Source organism: Calonectris borealis, chromosome 15 (genome assembly GCF_964195595.1).
Source record: "Calonectris borealis chromosome 15, bCalBor7.hap1.2, whole genome shotgun sequence".
In the NCBI taxonomy this organism is placed as follows: Eukaryota; Metazoa; Chordata; class Aves; order Procellariiformes; family Procellariidae; genus Calonectris; species Calonectris borealis.
The window spans coordinates 1,292,224-1,300,446 of NC_134326.1; positions in this window are offsets into that span (position 1 = coordinate 1,292,224).

Sequence of the window (8,223 nt, forward strand, 5' to 3'; positions counted from 1 at the left end):
CGACACAGGCTGTGAGGGTCACCCCGGTGCTGTGGGTCCCGGCAGCCCCTGCGGGCGCAGCACTCGGTTCTCTCCGCACCCGCACGTCTCCCCGGTGCCCCCGCCGCCGCCCGACAGCCACCAGTGGCAGGCAGTCCCCTGCTGCCCCGCAGCCCCGGGGGCGGCCGGGAGGGGCCGGGGCTGGCCGGGCCTGCCGGGGGAAGGCCGTGCCCCGCCGCGGACGCCGGCCCAGCGCCCCGGCCTGCCGAGAGGGGAGAAGCCGCCGCCTCCTCAGCCCCGCTGCCGGCCTGCGAGGCCTCCGGGCAGCCCCGGCGCTGGCGACCACCGGGCAGCCCACCGCCCCACTGGAGGGGAGGCGCCCCCGCCACGGCCCCCGGCCCCGCCGCCCGCCCTTGCCTCAGGCGGGGCCGGGCCGGGGCTGCGGCCGCAGCGGAGCCGAGCCCAGCCGAGCCGAGCAGCACGAGCGGCGCCGGCAGAGGGCCGCGCCCCCCAGCGGCGCGGAGGTCCGCGCCCCGCCGCTGGGCGAGGGGCCGGTGCCCGCCCGGGGCGGGGGGTCCCAGCGGCGGTGCCCGAGCGGGGGCGGCTGCAGGCGAGGCCGGGCTCTCCTCGGGCTGCTGGCGGTGACGAGGGGCTGGCGGGCAGGACTGCGCTGCCAGGGTGGGCTGGCAGCCCTGCGTGCCCGCGTCCTCCCACTGGGCACAGCCCTGCCGCTGGTTTGGGGGAAAGCCCCCGACTGGCATGTTCGTGCCTTGAGCTGATCGGGTGGGCCCGAGCGCGACCGGCTCCTGGCTGTGTGCACCGGGACGTGGCCAGGCTCTGACCACCAGGGACAGGGGATGGCCTCTGCGGTGTCTCTGACGAAAGCTGCCCGGGGGGATGCGGGGGGTCTCCTGGTCCAGCCAGAGATGGCTCCGTGCGGACGCCTGTGGAGGGGACCCCCGCCCGCACACCTCAGGTGGGGACAGGACAGCTTGTTGGTGAGCTTTCTGAGCAAGGGGGGCCCCACCTCAGAGACCCTGGCGACGCTCGCTCAGCAGCCCATGGCTGCACCATTCGCACAGCAGGACTCTGGGCAGGTCCCTGGGGACGCTGGCGACTGGCCCCAGCTGCAGAGGGGAAGGGTGGACGTGGCATGGCATGACATGCCGTGACATGGCACAAAGTGCCCTGTGTGCCGCAGCTCGGCAGCCCCTTTCCAGCCCTGGTGCAGGCGTAGGAGGGGGCAGAGGGGCAGGACATGCTGGTGGCGGGTGCTGGAGGTGGCCAGCGCTGTGCTGCAGAGGGGGCATCACAGGTGTGGGGGGGGATCCAGGAGACATCTTACTTGCCGCGAGGGAGGCTGGGGGTCGATCCTCAGCTGCTGCAACAGCTCCTTTTATTCCCTTTCTGCACCACAGAGCTCCCTGCTGCACCTCTGCTCGGGGTCACCGGGGCTGCCACCTCCCTCTGCTCCAGGTCCCCACGGCCGCGTGCTGCTCTGCACTGGCTGCTGCTGCTGCTGCACTTCAGAGGCAGCTGCATTTTGGGGCTTGGAGTGCCTTGGGTTCCAGTGTGAGCCCAAAGTATCAGAGGAGTTGGCCTTTACCTTGTGGCAGGTCTTGCTACTGGTTTCAAAGGGTCGTCAATGTTAACTCTGGTGCCTAATGACAGTCCCTTGACAGTGGCCCTGGTAGCTCATCCCTTTCTCTCCCAAATTGCAATGATGTCATGTTTGCCTTTTCTTGGTTTAGGCACCTTTCATGCAAAGATGCCCAGAGATTTTCTCATTCCTCTGCCACACACACAGAGCGGGATTCCTGGAGGGCCACAGAAATGCAACAGCAGCAGCGTTAGTCTCATCTGGGTTTTTTGAGAGGAAACTCCCTCTTAGAGAGCTGTCTTGAGCCTTTCTGGCAGCCACGTTTTACTTCTAAAACAGACACAGCTGAAAAGCCCCGATGATCAGTGACCTAGGTGAGCAATGATCAAACAAAAGCCACTTTTTATCCCATGAAAGCCTAACAGTGACGTTTGTAGGGAGAACAATGTCCCAATTAGTTCTCTTGTGCCAACCACAGAAACAGATTTTGGTACAAAAGAAGAGGCTTCTAATTAACTAAATAAAAACCTAAACAAACCACAAAAGCAGACACTGATCTGCCTTCTTGGGGCACGACAGTCAGAATGTCACTTTGCTCTGTAAAGGACACCCTTTCCATTAAAATGAAGGGTTCCTCCTTGATGAACCATGAGGCAGTCAGTGCTCACTGGCTTCTGACGGCAGCCCAGCCTGGGGAACCCAGCTCAGACAAGCGCTTGCACCACTTTGGTGCTTCTAGGGTGCGCCTGGACTCCTCCTGACTCTCAGGAAATGTCTATAGATCCCAAACATCGTTCTTGTAAAACAAAAAGATGGTGTTCATGTCAATCTACAGGGAATGAGAAGGTCTTAAGCTTCTGGAATAACAATTTGCATTTTATTATCCAAAAAACCAGTAGAGTGTAAGCAGAGTCAGGAGACAAACAAAGTTGACATGGAGCCTCGCAAAAACTGCTCCGGCCTGGCGAGACCCCATCTGCAGTACTGTGTCCAGTTTGGGGCTCCCAAACAAATACATTAACAAAAAGCCACTGACCCACACAAGCAAACCAAGTGGAGGCCACCAAGGTGACCAGGGGCTGGGAGTATAGGATGCATGAGGAGAGGTGGGGGGAGCTGGGTTTATTCAGCCTGGAGTAGCAAAGGCTTGTGGGGATCCCAATTGCTGCCTTCAACTACCTAATAGGAGGGTGCAGAGAGGACAATGCTGGGTTCTTCTTAGAGGTGCATGGTGATAGGACAAGAGGCAATGGGCACACCAACTAGGTACATGAGGGAGAAAAACTACCATGAGACGGGTCATGTACTGGAACAGAGCCCAGAGAGGCTGTGGGATCTCCATCCCTGGAGATACTGGAAGCTTAACTGGAGGAGGACCTGAGCAACCTCTTCTAACTGAACCTTGGAGCGGGAGGCTGGTCTAGAGGCCTCCAAAGGTCTCTTCCCACCTACATCATTCTGTGATACACTTACCAGAGGTTAACAGAGTTATCAAGAAAACTTCAGATAGATTTCAATGAAACGAAGTGGGCGAACACACACTACTGCACACAGCTAATATCGTGTGAAAGGAAAACCCTGTTAGAAAAGGAGGAGAAGACAAAGGGTCAGCATACTAGAAGGTAACCGATGATATACCCAGGCCCACAGTCCCAGGACATGCACCTTTACTTCACCCTCCAGCTTCCTCATTGCACTCCACATCTTTGTGTAGGAGAAGAGAAGGCCGGACACACTCCCAAAGGGATGAGTCTGTCTGGAGGATAACTTCTGAGGGTCTGCTCAATGCACAGAGCAGACATTTGCTCTTCACCTCACCCTGAGCAGTTCTAGCAGTGCACAGACGGGCTGCCAGCTCTCCCCAGGCTGCTGGTGGTGACCGTGGACCTCCCTCCCTCTGCAGCATGTCCTGCGAGTGCCTTTCTGACTGCTGAGCTGGGGGAGTACACGCTGGGGGACAAGGCACCTGGTGAGGGTGGTAGAGGACAAAGGCCAAGTGGGAAGTGTCCTGCTGGAGTATTCAAAGCAGTGGCAGCAGGTGACAAACCTGTGTGGAAAGAAAAACGGTGTCCACCTTACAGAGATTTTGGTGCATGTAGGGGCAGATTTCCAAGTCTCTGCAATTCTGACAATCCGCCAGGTAGGGTCAGTGTTTCCAAAGAGCTCATCTTCCCAAGAAAGAGAATTAGGTTGGAAGGGACCTCTGGAGGTCGTCTGCTCCAACCCCCTTGTCTCAAAGCAGGGCCTTTTAGCTTCAACATGAAACCGTGGATGAATGCCGCTACCTTACACACACAGAGGGCTATTCTTTACGATTACACCGGCTCTGGGCTCCCACACAGGGACTACAGAAATGCAAACCCAAAGGACAGCCCCTGTTGCCAAGAGCTCACTCATCACGCAAGGACAGGCACCCAGCTCTCCCTCCAGTTCCAGTGTCCCTGGACACATGGCTCCTCTCCTCGCTCAGTCCGTGTCCAGCATCAGGTACAGCAGCAGCATAGCCTGCCCAGGAAAACAACTGCAGATCAAGTGGGCATTATGCAAGAAAATCACGCCAACGTATTTGTCCAGAAATAGGAATGAATACCCTCCCTGAGAGTAATGTCCCGACCGTGCTCCACGAAATCTATAGCCCCCTTGGATGCTGGCGGGAGCAAGCTAGGAAAATCTGAATGCCGACACTCAGGAGGTTTTTGTGTTCAGCTCTAGAAAAGATTCCTCTTCGTCCTGTTTTCCTGTTACAGGACAGCCAGTGTTACCTTTGCAGGGCAGGAAACAAAGCTTATCCGATATACATGTAAGTGCGACATGAAGTCAGAGCACAAATCGTTACAAAAACGGGGGTGGGGGGGAAGCCCGGCCCAGCCCCGTGGGAGCCCCGAGTGTCCCCAGGGAGCACAAAGCCCGGCAGCTGCCCTTCCTCACACTCCTGTCCAGCTCCTTCTGCCAGCTCCTCCCTGGAAAAGCAGGCACCGGCATCCTCAAACATCCCGGGGGCCGGGCCGGGAAGACCCCCGCCAGGGACAGCCCCGGGCGGTGCTGCCCAGAGCCCACCCAGCCCCGCTGTCCTCCCGCGGCACCCACCCTCACCCCAGCCCACGCCTTCTCCCCCGTGGGTTTGTCCCCGCGGCAGCTGCAGCAGGACCGCGCTGCTCTCCAGCCCCAGCGTGCGGGGCCGGGCTGCCCGAATGGAGCCCAAGGGTTCTCGTCCTGCGGGCCGAGACCAGCGGAGACCTGCGAGGGAAACCGCCGCGTACATCGCACGGACGGGAGCAGCTGCAGCAGGAAAACGCTCCAGAGTTGTTGCACTCGCAGGGCAACGCTGCACGAGTGGGATGTACCGTCCCGAGAGCGGGGCTAGCCCAGACGCGGCTGGCTAACGAGCCCGGCGGCAGGGACAGGCTGGCCAGCAGCGCTGAGCACAAGGCAAAGGCTGCAGGTGCAGCCAGAGGCGGGCGCAGGCTTAGCCCTGGCAGGCTCCGTATGCCTCTAGGGAGTGCCGGCATCGGAGGATCGGCTCAGTCCCTTTGCGGCCGTGGCTTTGCCATCAGGCGATCGCTGCCAGAGACACCGGGACCCAGCCCCCCACTCCCCGGCCCCTGGCAGCGTCCCCCTCCATCTGCCCACCTACCCCTGCTGCGGGCAGGAGGTCTCCGAGCCCGCGCTCCCCCGCCGGAGCACAGCGGAACGAGGAGCTGCAGCGCCCAGTGCGCGGTGCCGAGGGGCCGGTTCCTGCCCACCCTCCCTGCGGCTGGAGGAGCCGCACCGCGCCCGCAGGCAGCGCTGCCCGCCCTGCCCGCCCATGCCGCTGCGCCCCAGCCGGCTCGGCTCGGCTGGGCTCGGCGGGACTCCGCTCGGCTGGGCTGGGCTCGGCTCGGCTCATCTCGGTTGGGCACGGCTGAGCTCGGCTCGGCTGGGCACAGCTCGGCTCGGCTCGGCTGGGCACGGCTCGGCTCGGCGCTCGGCTCTCGGCTCGGCTCGGCTCGGCTCTCGGCTCGGCTCGGCTGGTTTTGGCTCGGCTAGGCTCTGCTCGGCTGGGCTGGGCACGGCTCGGCTGGGCTCGGCTCAGCTGGGCACGGCTCGGCTCGGCTCCGCTCGGCTCGGCCGGGCTGGGCTGGGCTCGGCTTGGCTCGGCTCGGCTCTCGGCTCGGCTTGGCGTCTCCCAGAGGACGGAGCCGGGGCAGGAGGACGGGTACAGCCGTGCACCCCTGCCGGGGCTCCCACCGCCTCAGCCGGGCTGTGCGCGGGGCCTGGCTGGGCACGGCCATCGGGTCCTCTGCCCTTGGAGACGGGGCAGGGGTGGATGGGGCTGATCTGCTCCCGGGGAAGGAGCGGCTGCCCTGGGAGCGGAGGCGGGACGGCTGGGACCCCCCCTGCGTCTGGTGGGGAGGAGGAAGGGGGAGCCGGGGTGCAGGACAAGCTGAGCGCAGAGCTCGTGTTGGCCAAGTCCCGCAGCGAGAACTGGGCTCCCGCGGGGCAGCGGGAGGAGAGCGGGTCACAGCAGAAGCGGAGAGCTCCGGGGTGCCTGGAGGCAGGGAGCGTGTGGGACTTGCTCCGTGGGCAGCTGCGGAGGCACCGGCAGGGGCAGAAACGCCTGGCCAACAGGTCCGTGGGCCAGTCCCGGTGGGAGCAGGCAGCGGCGCAGCCCTCGGGCATGCTCAGGCCGAGCCGGCGGGTGCCCCTGGGACGGGGTGCAGGGGGCCAGGCTCGAGCGCTCCTCTGGAGAGCAGCTCGTCCTGCTGCTGTCAGCACTGACCAACCCTCCGGCTGGATGTCAGCAGGGCCATGGCAGACCCTGCCGCTCCCTGGAGGAAAGGGCTGGATGCTGGCTGGGCTGGGGGGGACAGGGGTGCTCCCCGCCCTCCCCGCAGCCCCTCCGGAGCCCCTGGGCACGGCCCTGCCCTGACCCGCTGCTGCTGGGGACGGAGGTCTGGCAGGGCGGCAGACACTGGGCTGCCCGCTGGGAAGTGGGGATCCGGAGAGGGGCCGGGCTCTGGCAACAGGCTCCTGTGCCATCCCGGCCCGCGGGGACAGGCCCAGGGAAACCCAGGCTGCCGGCAGGGCAGAGGCTGCCAGACTGGGCAGCCCTGGGCCCAAGGAACAGGATCAGGCCCGGGCCGGTGGAGGTGCCCTCAGGGTGCGATCAGGACAAATGAGACACAAACAGCAACTCTGGCAGACGAGACCAATGCTCTGCTTTTATTGCATGTACGGCCGGGCGGCAAGTGGCAGCTCCTTCCTGATGGAGCATCACGCCTGCAGCCGTTCCAAGCAGCCCATGTTTTCACAGGGCAGAAGACCCCAGGTGACCTAATGCATGGAAGTCCTTGAGGTTCCCCTGCCAACCTGGCACAGGGAAGAGAGGAGGAGGGACAGAGGGCACAGCTGGGTTCCTGGTCCTGCAACAGCAGGGAATCCCTGGCCAGAAAGGGCCCCAAGGAGTCCTGGCACGGGGCCATGCTCAATGCTGCAGAGGAAGGCGAAAAACCCCCGGGGACCTGCGCCAATCTGCCCCGGGGGAAAATTCCTTCCTGACCCCAGAACTGGCGATCGGCTGTTCCCTGAGCATGTGAGCAGGACCGGCTGCCTGGCCCCCTGGGGCTGCCATGGCTGCAGGGGACACCAGAACTGCCCATTCCGTTCCTTTCCTCCACCAGAGGCAACTCAGGGGCTTCCTAGCATGGACACATGAGATGGTTTTCTTCCTCTGTCAGGTCCCAGTCATCCCATACCCAAGATTTTTTTTCTCTTTGGGAGGAAACTGTTTCCTCCAGGATCCACCTAAGACTCCTCCCAGGTCTCTCTCACAGACTTTTGACATCTGATTTAGGGACCAGAGATCCCGGGTAGCAGCCCCAGACTCCTCCAAGGAAGATACCAAGGATGTTTTTCTCTTTTCATAGAAGCTCCCTTCTCTGGGATCCACCCGAGACTCCTCCCAGGAATGTCCCGGACTTTTTTGACCTGAGCTTTAGGGACCCGAGATCTGCGGTAGGAGCCTCAGAGTACTGCAAGGAAGATACCCAAGATGGTTTTTCTCTATGGGTAGATGCTGCCTCCTCCGGGATCCACACGAGACTCCTCCCAGGCATCTCCTGGAGTCTTTTGACTTCTAATTCAGGGACCTGAGGTCCCGGTTGCAGCCCCAGACTCCTCCACGGAAGCTACCTGGGATGTTTTTTCTTTTTGGAGGAAACTCTCTCCTCTGGAATCCACCTGAGACTCCTCACAGGCATCTCCCGGAGTCTTTTGACCTCTACTTTAGGGACCTTAGATCCGAAGTAGCAGCCCCAGACTCATCCAAGGAAGCTGCCCAAGATGATTTTTCTCTGTTGGTAGAAGGTCCCTCCTCCAGGATCCACCTGAGACTCCTCCCAGGCATCTCCCGGAGTTTTTTGACCCCCCACTTACAGGGACCTGAGATCCTGGGTTCCAGCCCCAGATCCTCCAAGGAAGCTACCTAAGATGATTTTTCTCTATTGGTAGATGCTCCCTCCTCCAGGATCCACCTGAGACTCTTCCCAGGCATCCCCTAGAATCTTTTGACCCCCTCTTATAGGGAGTTGTGATCCTGGGTAGCAGCCCCAGACTCCTCCAAGGAAGCTGCCCAAGATGATCTTTCTCTTTTGGTAGAAGCTCCC